The sequence below is a fragment of the Triturus cristatus genome, chromosome 7 (assembly GCF_964204655.1).
Source record: "Triturus cristatus chromosome 7, aTriCri1.1, whole genome shotgun sequence".
NCBI lineage: Eukaryota > Metazoa > Chordata > Amphibia > Caudata > Salamandridae > Triturus > Triturus cristatus.
The window spans coordinates 1,166,444,543-1,166,461,697 of NC_140590.1; the positions used below are offsets into that span (position 1 = coordinate 1,166,444,543).

General features: G+C 44.2%; 1 protein-coding gene across 5 annotated transcripts in view; it reads left to right on the top strand.

Moving 5' to 3' along the window:
* Positions 1 to 17,155, top strand: part of PRR14 (proline rich 14) — a 593,350-nt gene that overhangs the window by 103,888 nt on the left and 472,307 nt on the right. The gene's annotated exons all lie outside the window — the stretch shown is intronic.

Genomic DNA, 17,155 nt, shown 5'->3' on the forward strand with positions numbered 1-17,155 from the left:
GATGGTCATTGTCTTCAGGTTGTCCTCATTAACACAAAATGTCAGACTTTTCCGAGAAGTATCATCATCTTTGGATTTGGCCACAGTGCAGGGTTGAATAGCACAAAGAAAATGTTATTAAAAAAATATAGATGTGCTGCACATAATGGCTGAAATGTAGACTTATTGGAGTAAAATGTAAAAGTCTTAAGTTGGAAGCTAGGATGTTTAGTATGACACTGCAGTTGTAAGATATCATGATGGATACTTCTCCCTGCAGATTCCTCCTCGTTTGAGTCCTCCAAGGCACCATACTAGATCTTATAACTTTTCAGTGGTCACTGCATGCTTGTGTTGCTGTCTTTCCATCCACTTTCACCACTTCCAGATGTGATGACATGGAGCCACACACAGATGCTACCTCTGCACGCTGACCGATTCTGCACGCTTCTACAGGGATCCATAGCTTTACTTCCAACTCTTCTAAGGGTTTTCTAAATTCTAAAGAAAGAAAAACCGATTGTGTGCCAGGAAAATGTCTTCCCTGAAGATTTCAAACCATGCTGCGACTGCTTCAAACAGATGCCAGTCATGAAGCCGCATGATGTTTGCCTTAGACGTTTTGGCTTGAAGCAGGATTCGAAGTTGTGTGATAAATGCTTCATCGTGCACTCAAAGGCTATCAAGGAGTGTATGGCCATACTCTACTTTGCGGAGCATAAGAGAAGTGGCCGGTCTTGTGTGAAGTCCTGGAGTCTCTCCAAGTTCTTGTCCTGAGCGCATTCACTGCCTCTAAGTGAGTCCAATTGTGGTTTCACCCACCCCCAAACCCCTGCCCCCCCCCCCTTCCACAAGCTCACTCTAGAGAGAGGTTGTGTGTTCAGCATGCTAAAGGTCGAAAACTGGCTGCATCGTCAGACTCCAAACCCAATCACGGTCCTGGAGCCTATGCACCGAATTCCCTGGGCCATTGTTAATCCTGAGTCCATGCTACAGTGGTTTGGAGTGGTTTAATTTGTCTTTAGCCTGCCTTAAAACTCCACCGATCTGTTGTCGGCTCCAGGTGGGATTCTGCTGGCAATCTTTCTCTGGTACTGTCTGAGCCTGTCTGCCCACCTGCCAAAGCTGCGCCTTACAGTGTTTTAAATTTTTGGGGCCCTGGGCAACTCCTATTTTGGAGACCTCTGTTCGGACGGCATTGAAGTTTATTAAACTTTTTCTGCTAATTCAAGCAGCTCACATGATTCTAGACAGTATTGGTTTGTACTCTGGCACACTAAAACAGCTCAAATATGTCTTATCTGATGTCCCAAAAATCCTTAGAATGACACAGGGTAGAGGGCGATATGAGCTGAGCAGTAGAGATAGGCAGTTAGCGTGAGAATAGCTGAAGTAAAGAAATAGAGGTGACAGAAAGATCACTTTCCCAGGGGCCCCCTTAGAAGGTGGAAGCCCTGGGCAATTGTCCTCTATGCCCGTACCTTAAAACTTCCCTTGCACCCTGATGTCTTCAGTGTAGTCTCCAGTAGTGATACCTGCTCTTATGCTCGACCAGAGTTCCAGATGAGCTGGCTCCTGAACCTATACTGAATTTGGTGTCCGTTGGGACTAACTTTGGCACTTTCTCAGCCCCTGTCTTGGTACAGATTCATGAAGGCTTCACCTGTGTTGATTGAGGACTGAGTTAAAGCGCTTCAAGGACAGCAGGGCATTAGCTTGCTCCCTGGGGCTGCTTTCCCTTGTTTGCCAGTTTTCTGCCTAATTTAGGAAATTCCAGTGCTGTTCATAATAGGCATTCCCTATTGTCAAAGGCAGCCTTCACAGCCTATTCGGGAGCTTAACAAGCTTTTTTGTGTCTTCAGAGGCAGTGTTGGTGCCAGTAACCAGGGCAGCACTCATCCGTTTGGTCCTCACCTCCTGCTGCCAAACCAATTTAGTGCCCCCCTTGTTTAGTCTTTTGGAGCCATTAGGAGACAGGGTCAATTTTTCTTTGCACGCCTGATGCAACGTTAGTTCAGAAAAGATTGTTTAAGTTAGATACACTCTGTCTTTTGTTCACTCCTCCACTCATCGCCGCAGTTGCAACTCAAATCTCGATGGCTCATGCTGCTTTTTTATCCTCCGAAATTAAGTCTTTGCTCGCCAAGGGTGCAACGAAATGGAGCCAGAGAGGGGGACAGGCTGCTACTCCCATTACTTTCTAGTTCCCATGAAGGAGAGGGATTAAGACTAGTCTTAGACCTCACACTTCTGATAGATAATTCTAAGAACAGACTCCGCACCTTCGAATACACCAGGTGCCACATGGGATCAGAACAATTTTCAGCAGTGGAGAAGCTGTGTAGCTCTGTACTGCCCCGGAGGTGACTGAGTAGAACCACGCACTGATGTCAGTAGATGCAGCATTCAGCATTTGCTCCCAGGGTGGGTCATTCAAACCCTTCAGCATAGCTGTGCCCTACCCTTTCTTTTTGTTCTGCAATATCTGACCTCCCCCACAAACTTTCAGAGGATCACTTCTTCCTTCTGTTACAGGAGATAAGAGCGTTGCGCTCCAGATTTGCTTTTGAGCTGGTGTTACTGACTCTGAATGAGGATAGGCCTGTTTCTTTGTGCTGAAGGAGGATGGAGGCCTTTGGCCTACATTGGAACTATGACCTCTGACTGTGGAACAACAAATTAAAATTGCTTGTGCTACCTCCGATCTTGACTGCTCTTGCTTGGGGGACTGGATGGTGTCCCTGGACCTACAGGTAACATTTTCATATAAGTCCAGGACATTCAGGTTAAGATCGAGATATTTCAGCCTTGGTCCTGGATCTCAGTGAGAGCGGCTTCTTAGCCTCCTGCATCTTCCTTGTGGACTACACCAGGTGGCACATCTGGTATCTGCAATGGAATCTGAAGTTCCAGTGAACCCACCATTGAAGGAAATGTTTTACAATCTGCAGTGATGGATGCTCAAACACAGTTGGTCCAGCTACAGGCCCCTCTACCTTCCCAACTCACAGCTGACAGTGGTGATGGAAGCATCACAGCTGTGGTAGAGCATTCATATGTTGAGGGTGGAGATCAGAGGACTCTGGTATCAAATGAAAGCTCAGTTCGATATCAGTCTGTTGGAGTTGGGGCCTTTCATCTGTCATTGAAGGACTTCTTGCCATCCATCAAGTGGAGGCTGGTACAGGTTCTCACAGACACCTCCACCACCATGTAGTGTTGCAACAAGCAGGGCCACATGGGAACCTTTTTGGGGCGTTGGAGCATTTCCCTGATCTTGAATCATCTCGTGGGATCCTTGAATGCCAGAATGGACAGGCTAAGCAGACCGCGTCTGCCAGGTCACAAATGTCAATATCCTGAGGTGACACAGGGTGCCTGCCAACAGTATGGAGAACCTAGGCTAGATCTTTTTGCCTTTGTCGAACACACTCTATCAAGTGTTTTGCATGTTGGAATTTTTGTGAGAACACTCACTTTTTCAGAAGCATTCCGACTGGAAAACTATTCATTCTGGTCCCTGCCTACCATTTCTTGAGGTCTAAAAACAAATTGGAGGAACAACTGGGCCAGAGTCATCTTGGTGAGTTTAGATTGTGCCAAGAATGTGTGGTGCATGGAACATTTGAGCATGAGCATCTGTCCCCTGACAGTTATTCACCCGATCTACACTTCAATGTATGGAGACTGAACAGCCGCAGTTGACTGCATTCGGCCTGCCGCCTAAAGTGGTGCATGGTATCCTCTTCTCCAGATGCCCTGCCACAAAATCAATTTATGCCAGGCACTGGGAAAGATTTTTGACCTTGTGTGGCATTTTCAAGATTGACCCTTTACAAACCCAATCTTCAGATTATTTTTTTTGGGGGGGGGGGGGGGGGGGGGGGGGGGGTTGGTCATGTGCCCAACAAGGCCTTGGAGGAGACACAATAAAAGGTTATTTGTGGGTCCTTTCAGCCTTTTTACATTTTCCTGACCAAGTATCCTTGTTTAAATCATCTGTTGTGATGTGTTTTATAAGAGTTGACACACGTTTCCTCCCAGACCATTTGTGATGCCACAGTGGGATCTGAATTTGGTCTAACCATTTCGTATGTGCATCCCCTTTGAGCTGATGCAGAGCTGTCTGCTGTTTCTTTACTTTGAAGACTATCTTCCTTATTGTGATTGCTTCAGCTCATTGCGTGAATGAGATTCAGCCTTTGTCCTACACTACCTTTTATTCCAGATAAATTGGTGTTAACTCCCTTCTTTCCACTTTCAGCAATCTCAAGCTACCTGCATTTTTTGCCTTCTCACCCCTCAAAAGAGTAGGAGCGGTTCCATCGGTTTGACAACAAATAGGTTTTGAGATTTTACATTGTTCATTCCAAGGAAAACCGTCTGGATAATTAACTTTTTGTCAGGTTCTCTGCAAGAAAACAAGGGAATGCTGTTCAGGTGAGGAACCTGTTGAGCTGCATTGTACTCTAGTTCAAGGTCTATTATGCAAGGGCCAAGTAGCAGCTTTCAGAATTCCACCAGTGTCAAGGCACCTACCACTGTGTTGGCATACGGAGTGCCTCTCCTTGACATCTGACAGGCTATGACATGGCCATCAGTGCACATGTTTACGGAGCACTACTGCTTTGACATCCAGGTCCGACGGGAAGGGCATTTCACCTGTTCAGTCCTGCAAGACTTTTTGGTCTGAACGCTCTCCTTAGACCCTCCACCTTTGGGCTATACTGGTTTGGTATCTATTTTAAAAGGAAGAATCTGTGGTTAAAAGTATCCGTCAGAAGAACAAGTTACTTTCCTTTGGCAAGGCTCATTCTAGTGGATACTCTGTCTAACCATAGATTCATCGCCACCTTCCCACCCCCCTGGTCTGTTGAGTGGCCACTTTTTAATATCTGAAAATGGCCCAAGCTACTAATCTGCACACTGCTGGCAACAATTGTACATGCTCTGTCTGAAGGTGTGGAAAGAGATAAGCAAGAAACTGACTTCAGTTCACATGGGTGGCAATTATGTGCAACTGGGCTTAACTCTGTCACTTCCTGAGTGGTAGAGCGCCACCTAGTGGCACACAGGAGCATTGGTGGAAAAACTTTGTGGATCCAGTCTGGCAACTGTTGAGTATTCCAAGGTGAAGAATCTGCTAGAATAGCCACCAGAAAGAATGTTTGCGAAGGTAAGTAACTTGTATATCTGGGTGCCTTCCGGAGGAAGGGCAAGTTCAAAATGCTGACGCAGGTTTAGGTTCTATCGACTTTAGATCCCAGAGACTAGATTGTGTCCTTTGACTTTCAATACAAGTTCTTTCATGTGCTGCACCTACAGTCCCATAGGCATTACCTTTTGTTCATGGTCAGTATGGAGCCCTCCTTCCCAATCTGTGGTGTGGACATTTGCGTTTTAATAGGTAATATTTGTCACTCTGTCGTCTCTGACTTGTCAGTTGCTCCACATTCGGGGGCATAGGAAATATAGTGATAATCTAACGTCTGCACACTGGAGTGGCACTTATATGTGGCTCTGTCTCATATCCAGAGGTGGTACGGGGTCCTAATGGCTTCATCCACAGGCATGCAAGGTATTGCAAAGTTTTCAGATCCAATATGGTTCCTGGGAAGGTCTGTAACTTGTTTGTTCACTTCAATTTAATTTCAAAAGGCTTTTATTCGGTTGGAAGAATACAACCATATAAGCAAGCAAACAATAAAACATTAAATAAAATAAAATTTACATAGCATATGAAAGAACCTTCTTCAAAATACACACTGTATTTTTATGTATGGATTTAACCAATTTCCATGCAAAGCAGAGAAGTTAACTTATAAATGGAGGTTTGCATTGGTAGACTGGTTTGTTGTACAATTGAGGTCCGGCACAAACATCCCTCTAGTTGTACCGACAGCCTCATATTAAAAACAGTAATGAATAATAATAATAATACATAAATACATTCATAGAGAGGCTTTACGTCAGATGTCTTTGTCCATTGTTATGTAAATATATCATTGAACTTTTGTTTGATTTCTCTCATCATCGCATATAGCATAGGGCAAGTGGGTAAGGCAAGTTCAGCCATTGGCTTGCTTGCACTGTGAGCGTTAAGCATTTTACTGATCTCTTGCACATCTGACTAAAATGTAGTGCAATTCAATGCAAGGCTGGAGGACCAATATGTCCTTTATTTTTAGTGACTATTTTTATTTTACTTTTAATTCCAATTGCATATGCCTGCCAAAATGAAACTGTTGCACATTTGCACGATTACAGACATATCGGCTTTGCCAGTGCTTGTTAGAGAGTGCACCCTTGCATCCTAAACTGTAGCAAGATTCTATACAACCAAGTGCAGAAAAAAATGTGTTGAAATAAAATTAGCATAATAAAATATTTACGGAATATAGATGCAATAAAATAAAGAATTAAATAATTAAATCTGTGTAGCCTACATACTGAAGATTGACATCCACATCGTTCATCTATTACTTAATAGCCAGAGAATGCCAACTCAGCTAAAATAGTTATGATTTCTGTAATCTGTGATCTAGATTTTGTGCAGGAATGCTGGGGGGCATAGATGCTCTGTGACTTGAAAAGGGTGAGAGCTGGTAGAAAAGTATGTCCTTGCCAAGTACGAGTTATGAAAGTGATGCAGGCTAACTCAAAATGTTGATGGACGCATGGCCTTGTGGCCTTATTGTGACTCCTGACAAGTTTAATTGAATTTGGAATCTGCAGAAGAAACCTCAAATAAGAAATCCTCTGGTGTCAATCATCACTTCGGCAGGTGATAGAGGTCACTTTAACACTAGTAACTGCTTCTTTTATTGTTCTAACTTTACTGCTATTTATCCTTTTAAATACGGAGGATCTACATTTCCTCTGCATTGGGGAAGAAGCCAGTGTCTTGCCCTTTGTACATGCACAGAAAATCTTTCTGGTACTTGTACCAGAAGCATTTTCTTTAAAAGAAAATAATAATAATAATAATAATAATTGTGGCATGTGACGTAACAGCTTCCCTTTTATCCCAAAATATTTTTCCCCGCACTGTGTGACATCACAGTCTGAGTGTGAAAGAAGTTCTGATTGCCTTCGCTGTATTCAGTGCTTAGGTAGGTAGCATACGTCAGTTCCCAATATAACTCGGTGTGGTACCTTTTGAAAATAGGACAAATGTAAATCTTCCAGTCCGTGCCCCCCTCCCCCCCCACACACTAAACCATCTGAGGAAAAACAAAGTGAGGAAATGAAGGGGTGGTGTGCAGGACCATCGTAGCATCTGTCCCCATACATGTGCACCATGCAGTATTTCTAACCCCAAGGGGGAGGTAGGATATTACCCCCTCCCAGCCAGCACATATTTCAAAACTGCGCCCAAAGAAATCTCAGGTTTCCTCTTGAGTGCCATGGTGAATGGCACTATTTGGGCTCTGTCAGCTAGCATCTGGGTAACCCTACCAACCTTAGGTTTTTTCCTGAAACCTAGAGACCCAAGGAAACCAGGATGGTGTGGTTTGCTTTAATCCCAACGTGTTTTCGTACCCAAATTGCCATGCAAACTGCAGAGTGTTGGTCAAAGAATTGTATTTTTCCACATTTATGTTGGAAACATTGGTCAGTCTTACCACCCTGCATTCTCACTTCTGCTAGTTGAAATGCTGCCTCCAAGGTGTAGGTGGACCAAACACGCATCATTGGAACAGACCAAAACTATAACCATGTGAAAACCTAATTGACACCACATTGACTTCAAATGGTCCCATTTTGACTGGTTTCTGCTACAGGTGATACTCGCACGCAGTGTGGTACCATTTGTACTAGGAGAAGCGTGGGAACACTTGGTGGTAGGAAATTTGTGGATACCTGAAGATTCCAAGACTACCCTTCATAGAAATGTGAGTAAAAGCTTTGATTTTAGCCAAAGTCTGACATTTGTAGGGCCTTCTGGATAAGAAGCCGTAGTGGAATCCGAGCTTGTCACTCTATCCAGATTTGTCCTGCGGTCTAGTGTTCAGAAATGTCTGGGTTTGCTAGGTTTCCTTGGGTGACAGCTGAGCCTGGCCCCAAATACCACAGCTACCCACATTGCCAGAGTGGGTACATTTGCATGGCAAAATCTTGATGTCTTCACATTGCTTTTTTGGTGATTTTTATGTTGTGGGCAGTAGGCACAGCGACACAAGTGGGATTCCATTTTTATTGGGAGAAGGGTGGGAACACTAAATAGAACATTTGTTTTGCAGCTTGAATCCTTTTCTGAATTCACATGCTGTGCAGTATTCCGCCATCTAGTGGTTGGGTCCGTGATAGTCTTTTTTTTTTCTTCTTCTTCTTCTTCTGGGCATACTCAACCACCATTTGGTGCCCGGTACGTCCCTTGCGTGTCGTCAGACGCCGCCCTGGAGGTTGTTGTGCGTGGTAGCCATCTTCAGTTTCTTTTTTCCGTCGTTGGGTCTGGAAGCGAGAGGGGACGCTCAGACGTTTTCAGGAAAATCCCCGAAAAAACTCGAGATTTCGAATAGAAAACCAACATCGACCTCGCAACTTCACCCCGAGAATGACCTCTCCAATACCGAAGACATCAAGGTTCGACAAATGGTGAAGTAGGGGCCATGGAAAATACCCCTTTCAAATTCTGCCCGAGTGCCAACACAAATTTGCACAACGCAACTCACATGACGTGTACAACCTCTGACTGTGAAGCCAGCCCGGTGTTTCTGCCGAAAACCCTCAAGACACGCCAAAAGCAGAGAGAGACCCACTACGCAGTAATGTCCAAGGCACCGAAGAAACCTTCCCTGAAGGACCTAGGCCTCTCCAGCGACTAGGAGGACCAAGGAGTTATAGCAGAATTGACGCATGAAGGATTGGAAGTCGAAATTCTGAAGGGAGACTCCGAAAAAACACCCACCCACAAAAAGATGGTGAAGGACACAGAAAAGACGACGGATAAGGTCAGACACCATACACATCCATCCGGACCGAAGGGCCACGATAATAAGGCACAGCCTAAGACAGCCCCAACACCAAAGGAATAAGTCGATCAAAGGCCAGCTGCGATCCAAAGAACCCCATGGAACCCTACCAAGGGATGCCGATGTGAGAAGATCACCCAAGGCACCAAAATCCAGGGTAGAACACGAACCCCCGAAGGGAACTATGCCACCCTCGAAGCCAGAGGCAAGTGCGTCCAAGAAGAGAAAATCTCTTACACCGAGAGACCCCGCGAGGTTGAAAAGGAAATGGCTCGAAGCCGAAATGGCAACGCTCCTCCAGATAAATAAGTTTCACGATTTACTCAAGGAATACTGTATTCCAAAGATTCTCGTCGCCAACTCAGACAGTGTCGATGCCGAAGGGGCGGAAGACGCAGAAGGGGAAGAGGATGAGAACCTCGAGTCACCTCCAACTCCTGAACCACGCGATTACGACCTCGAGGAGTGCATCGATGCACCTGATGAGGAAGAAGCCTCAAACTTTCTAAGATCAATGGAATGACCTCGAAACAGAAAGCCCAGAGGAGGAGTATATACTGTTCTCCCTCGAAGGCTTCCCCGCCAGATGACATAGCCTTCTACAATGGCCTAATTAAGAGAGCAGCTGACGCTTTCAGGGTCACCCTCAAAGAAGAAAAAGGGGACACATGCTTCCTCTTAGAAACACTAGCCCCAGCCAACAAGGGCACACTATCTACTGATGCTACCAAGTATCCTGGATCAAGGCAAAGAAGCCTTCTAAGAGCCTGCCTCAAGCAAAGGGGTAACACCAAGGGTCGAAAAGAAGTACAAACCATCTTCCAAGGACCCGAAGTATATCCAGGGAAATACAGTGCCTGACTCCATTTTTGTCACCACGGCCAGGATAAGAGCAAATGCCCCTCTAACAGTGGACCAACTCCATAGAAGGAAAGTAAATGGATGAATATGGTAGGCAAAAAAGGCAGCGAGGCAATGGCGCATCGCAAACTCAAATGCCCTGCTGAACAGTACCAACAATGGAATGACATTGAGGAGCTCATCAACAAGGTACCGTAAAAGGATAAGAAAAGGGGAAAGCTATCGTCCAAGAAGGCAAAAACATTGCAAACACATGCCTTAAATCAGCACTCGACGCAGCAGACACTGCCAGCAGATAGATGTGCACAGGCACCACACTAAGAAGGCATGCCTGGCTCAGAATATCCGGCTTTAAACAAACGGTGCAAAGATCCATCATTAACAGACCGTTTACAGGGGAGGCACTGTCTGGAAAGGAAGTAGATGAATCTCTCCAGCAGATTAAAAAAGACAAGGCAACTGCAAGAGCCATGGAAGCCCTGCAGCAAAAAGGTACCTTCAAAAGAGTAGGGTTTAACGGAAGAAAACCCACAGGAAAATGAACCTTTGTTCCTAGAACAACAAATGTGTCCGCAACAACAGGGCCAAGGGAATAGTCAACAAACAAACCAACAAGCAGGATTCCAAAACTGGCAACAACAGCCAAAGCAGTCTTTTCGAGGAAGAGGCATTGGCCAGCCCTCTAGAGGAAGAGGAAATGGCTCAAATTGACTCCTGCACAGAAAATGGCTCTCAAAAAACACCAGTGGGAGGCAGGATATCACAATGCCTGTAACAGTGGCGAAACATCACCACAGACAATTGGATATTACATTTGGTAAATTACGGATATTGCACAGAACTGACAAAAAAGCCACAAGCAAACACCCCAAGGATAAAGAAGTTCCTCAAATCAGAACCCGTACAGTTGAATTCAGAAATCAAGGAGCTTCTCCAAAAACAAGCAATAGAAATTGTATCAAGGCAAGACCTTTCAAAGGAAACTACTCACAGTATTTTCTAGTTCCCTAACAGGACCTCTCATTAAGGCCAGTCCTGGACCTCCGATTCATAAACAAATTCATTTGGACACATTTCAAAATGGCTACCCTCCAAGAAATAACACCGCAAATTCAAAAGGGAGATTACATGGCAACAATAGATCTCAAGGACGCCTATTTACACATCCCCATGAGCAAAAACCACCGAAAATATCTTCGGTTCCTACACAAGGGAACACACTACCAGTTCAAAGTAATAGTTTTCGGAATAAAATCAGCATCACATGTCTTCATCAGGTGCCTAGTCGCAGTCGCGGCACACCTGCGAAAGGCTGGAATACACGTCTTCCCTTACCTAGACGACTGGCTTATAGGAGCAGACTTCTTAAAACAAGAGAGGGACCCTTTAACACCCAAAGGACTAGGGTTCAAAAAGAAATTCTAGAGTGAGCGTCCTCTGGGAATACTTAAAAGATAATTACGCAATATTCTATCACAGACACACCTACCATACATCCAACAACTCTTCCATATGCAATCAAGGGTATCACTGTAGAATACCAGACACAAAACAAAAATGTCTCAGCCATGTTCAAAAAGCTATCCACATGCTCCAGGGATTAGGATTCTCAATAAATCACAAGAAATCCTCCACAAGGCCACAAAAAGACTCAACTCAAGACTCGCACAGGCTTATCCTACACAAAGGAGGATAATAGCCATCAAAAAAGAAACGTCCCTATACCGAAAGGGTCAATCTCCGACAGTGAGGAGAGTCATGAAGCTCATGGGCATGATGGCGTCATGCATCCCACTCATTCCTCATGCCTGCCTAAATATGCGCCCCTTCCAGGAATGGCTTTCCAACAACTGGTCATAGGCCACAGGGAGATCTAGTGGTTGTTACGAACAGACTGCAATCAGAAATACAATGTTGGGCATCCAACAACATAACACAAGGCATATCTTTAAAAAATCCAACTCCTTCTGTGACGATCACAACAGATGCATCCCTCACAGAGGCGCACTTCCAACACCTGAGGATAACGAGCCCAGTGGAATGACCTCAACTCCGTAAAACTCATCAATTACCTGGAAATGAAACAGTATTCCTAGTATTGAAAGCGTTTCAGAAACACATTGGCAAGAGGACTGTCTTGATTCAAACAGACAACACCACCACAATGTTTTACATCAACAAACGGGGAGGTACAAAATCATTCCCGCTAAGAAAACTAGCCTAACAGATCTGGCAATGGGCAATTTTTTCAAAGGATCAATCTGCAAACAATACATCTACCGGGAATATACAACACAACAGCAGATCTACTGAGCAGGCAGAACAGCTGCTTCCACAAGTGGGTATTGAAGCACAAGACAATACAATACATCTTCAAACTCTGGAGGACCCCAGAGATAGACCTGTTTGCTACAATACAGAACAAGAAATGTCAGTTCTTTGTCTCAAGGTTTCTTCACCACCTGTCAAGAGGGAATGCCCTGTCACTAGATTGATCAGGAACATTTGAATATGCTTTTCTACCAATATCTCTAATCCAAAGAGTTCTGGAAAAAATAAGACAACCAGGGACAAACCTGATTCTCATTGCCCCACAATGGGTCGGACAAACATGGTACTCATGTCTGCAGAACTGTCCAAAGGACGAAAAATCAAACTCCGATCAGACAAAGACCTACTAACAATGCAACAGGGCTAAATATTCCACCCAGAGCCAGCAACACTATGTCTAGCGGCCTGGCACCTGAATACGTAGAGTTTGGTCACCTAAACTTGCCTCTGCAAACAATGAAAATTCTAAAGGAAGCAAGAAAACAAACTACTAAAAATGCTATGCCGCAAAATGGAAGCGGTACACCGCTTGGTGCACAGCAAACAACGTAATGGACTCAATCAATACACAAGAAATAGTTATCATATACCTAACTCACCTCCTAGACAGTCACATCAACTACTCAAGCATAAAGGTACACCTCGCAGCCATCTTAGCCTACACCAGGGGAAAATCATGCAAAAGCTTTTTCAGAAAACCTGTCATAAAAAGGTTCCTAGAGGGGTCCAAAATAATTGCTCCCCCAAGAACAGCTCCAGCCCCCATGCGGAGTTTAAATACAGTTCTCTCACAAATTATGACAGAACCATTTGAGCCCAAGCATAAGGCAGACCTCAAACGCATCACTTTAAAGACAGCATTTCTAATTGCCATTACATCCTTACGAAGAGTAAGTGAGCTACAGCATTAATCATACAAGAACCATACATAAAGACAAGGGCATCCTAAAAACGAACCCACAATTCTTGCCAAAAGTTGTGTCCAAGTACCACTTTGATCAAAGCATCTTCTTTCCAGCCTTCTTCAAAGACCCTCAAACTAGACAAACAAGAGGGGAAATAATCCTCCATACCCTGGATGTAAGGAGGTCTCTACTGTACTATCTACAGAGAACAGAGCAGACTCGCAAAAGTAAATAGCTGTTTGTTGCCTACTCACATACTAAAACGGGGATGCCTGTCACAAAAGCAACAATTTCATGATGGATAGTCCAAACCATCCAACTATGCTATAGCACCGCAGGGAAAAGACTAAGTGTGCAACCAAGAGCTCATTCAACTAGAAAGGAGCAACTCTTGCATTTATGGCCAATGTACCCATAGACACTATATGTGCAGCAGCAACATGGTCATCATGGTGTGGACATACAAATAATAAAGGAAGCACAAATAGGACAAAAGACACTTCAACACCTGTTTGCAAAGTCTTCCTCTTACCACAGCCTCCCCAAGAAGGGAGAAAGTGCTACGTAATCTGATGCACAGCATGTGAATCCAGAAAAGGATTCACGCTGCAAAACGAAAGGGTTACTTGCCAGTAGGAGTAGTTTTGCAGTTTGAAGAGGTTTCTTCATTCACATGCGACGCACCCAGCCTCCCCTACAAGGAATACAAACAGGTGGGAATCATATCTAACAATTCTCTAAAGTACCATCAAAAGGACTATATGACTAAAACACAGAAAAAAGAATCCGAAGATGGCTATCGCGCACAACAACCTCCATGGCGCCGTCTGACGTCACGCAAGGGACTTACCTGTACCAAATGATGGTCGACAACGCCCAGAATAAGAAAAAGAAAACCAATATTCCGGACCCAACCACTAGATGGCGGAATAATGCACAGCATGTGAATCCAGAAAGCTCTTCAAGCTGCAAAACTACTCCTACTGGTAAGCAATCCTTTCCTTATCATCCATTGACTTTATCTCAGTTTTTGGCTTCCCAATGTAAGGCAATGTTTTGCAAAATGTCCTCTTAACCACATGATAGTATGGCAAACTCTTAATTCTGAGTTGTGCAAGTAACCATTATTCATAAACTCAATGTCTTGGACCCATTTTAAAAAAAATGCATACGTTTCCTTAACACCCTTTTCATACATTAAAGTTTACCATATGAATTGATAACTGATCGGTACTCAATGAGAAATCAATGTAAGCTGCTTCTCAGTTGTTGGCTTTGAAAATTGTGTGTTTGGACAACCAGCAAATGCCATGTATCTATGCAATTAGAAAGGGTTGTTGAACGTAAATTAATGTAACTTTTCTAAATCTGCCATCGGAGCTAAAAATTACAGATAAACATTACCTTTTTTTTATTTTCTTCCCCTTTTATCTTCATTTTCTTTTAATTCATCAATTTGTTTCTTTTGGAAAACTGGGAGCAAATTGCACGAATGACCCTTTTGCTAAATTTCAAATTTTGTCTCCTTTTCAGAAATGTTTTGCAATCTGGTTCACCCATGGTTTTTCCTCCTGCTTCCACCTCAATCTGATAGTAGGTAGAAACCACATAAAAAACAGGAAAAATAATCTACTATTTAGAAAAATGCTAACTTTATGGCATTTCTTTTTCTTACTTCTCTGTATGTTCCTGAAATCTGGTGAGAGGCTGATTGTAGCACATCAAACCTTTTGATGATGAGGTTTTTAGGAAAACAAATATGTACACACTTGCACCACACTTTTTTCCACAGTGCTTTTTTTCAAAATACATGCACATTGCAGGGGGCGGGGGTTACACTACATTCACTTCCACCTGTTTTGAGGGAGGTTGCCTTGGGGCTTGAGAAGGAAAGAAGTGGAAGGAAAATTAAAACCGCTCTGCATTAGCTCTCCTTTGCTGTGTATACCATTTCAAAATTCTTCCAGCACTGCAGCTGTATCCCACCTACAACATCTCTGAACCGTACTGCATGGTAGTCTTAGGCTTGTGACCAAAGGAGTTCTTATGGGAGGCACTTTATTAAGCTTTCGCCTGTCCAGAATTTCCTTCACTGTTCCAAAGTATGAACTTTCTTAAAATTCTGTTTCCAATATTGTTGCTTGACAATCTTTAACCAGATACCTTTATCCTCTACTATGGTGTATGCTGCTTTAGTGCTTCCTCGTTGCGGGGGGCTGTCTTTTAGTACATGCTGTGGAGAGTAGAAATACCATCTGGGGGCATGTTGTTTTCTATTCGCGCCATCTTCAGAAGATCGTAATCTGTTTATAATGCAACTTTAGTACTATCTTGCCAATTTCAGTACTATACAGTAATTACGAACCACCTTCAGAGGGCTTATTTATTGTATTAGTATTAGTATTTATATATGGCTTCCTGATCCTGACCAGGCTTTCATGTACTATTTGGATGGGTAGGTCCTTACAGACCCAAACGGAAGGCTCCAACAAAGTGAGTGTCCAGCTCCTAGTTAAGGGGGGGAGCGGAGAGTGGAAAAGGTGAGATCCCAAGCAGGAGAATAGTGGTGTCTTTAGGAAAGGAGGGAAAGGAAAGTCCTTCCTTTCGGAATGAGGGCACTCACACACCCAGCCCGCTGGGTGTCATGCTTCATCATCGGGCATGCTCCATGTTGGGTCGGCGCTGCAATACCCGATGGGCACCTTATGCCGGGGCTCTTTGGCAGAGATCTTTTATTCCTTGCCGTTTGGTGCACGACGCCACCTACCGACGCGCAGGGAGTACTGCTGACGAAAACATTCCGGATCCAGTCTGACGCCTGGGGGTAATTCAAAGGTAAGGAATCTATATACTATTAATGTTTCTTACAGATATATCGTTACCGAAGATAAGTAACTTGTTCTTCTGGGAGTAGGAACGTAGCATAGACATTTTCGTAAGACTGTCAGTTCCGTCTTGTGAGGTTCCTAGGGTAAAGGTTAACTACTCATTTTTCTTCCCCCTGGTCATCCTCCTGGTCTGTACAGAGTTCTCGGTCTGTTCTTGCCAGTGTACTTGTTTTGCATTCCCTCTTCTTCGCCCTCTCCTTCTGCCCCAACCTCTGCCTAAAAAAGGCTGGTTATTACCAGGGAAGAATGGTGGTGGCCCCTGTGGGTAACCCGGTGACCCCTGTGGGCACCCCGGGAATTGCCAGATAGGTGGGCCTTGGTAGGGTGGCATGTTGTAGTGGGGATATCCTGGACGTGTTACACGTCTCGAGTTGTTGCTGCCCCTACTTCCTGTGCTCTAATCACTGTTAGAGGAGGATCCCCTCATTGATTTAGCTCTGCCCTCATCAGAGGAGTAGCTGGTTTTTGTAGATGTAAAGTTAGCCTTTAGATAAGGGTGGACCTTTTCTTTGTCGAACTTTTGAATATCTTTTTGTAGTTTGCTGATTTTTTGTTTCATCAGAAGCTCTTTTTTTCCCGTAATTTCGTTGTTGATTTCGGTAAGTTTACACATGTATATTGTCGTTTGGATCGCTGTCCTCAAGTTACCCTCTGCTATTTGTATCCTGACAAGGAGCGCGTCTGCTATTCTTTTTGCAGTGTTCTTAATCACGATAATTAAGTCCCTTGTGCATTTCCATGACACTAGGGACCATTCCTTTTTAAAGACCACATCATCCAAGAAGAGGCGGGGAAAATTGTTAACTATGAGACCATTCTGGGCTATATTTGCCCGCAAGTACTCAGTCATCATTGCCGCATGTAAGGTGGTTTTCAACCACTCTCGTTTCAAAGCGGTTAACGATGTCCAGTCCTCTGACTGACTGCCCGAAGCCGAATTACCATCGGTGCCTAGGATTGAGGGTGTCTTTAAAATCTCTGCTGCTACTTTATCACCGAAACTGAGTCCCTGTACTTCCTCCATCTTGTTAGGGTGGAGTAAAGGAACTTAAAGTACAGAGTAGATCGGTGATGAACTCTATGAGCTCCGTGCCGCTCAAGGTCCCGGTCGAGGAGGAGGTCGAGGGACCGGTCGTGGAGCCGCAGTCATCACCGCTCGTTGGGGTCGAAGTCTTCACATTCCGGTAAGTCGAAGCACAGCAAGAAGTTGAAGAGG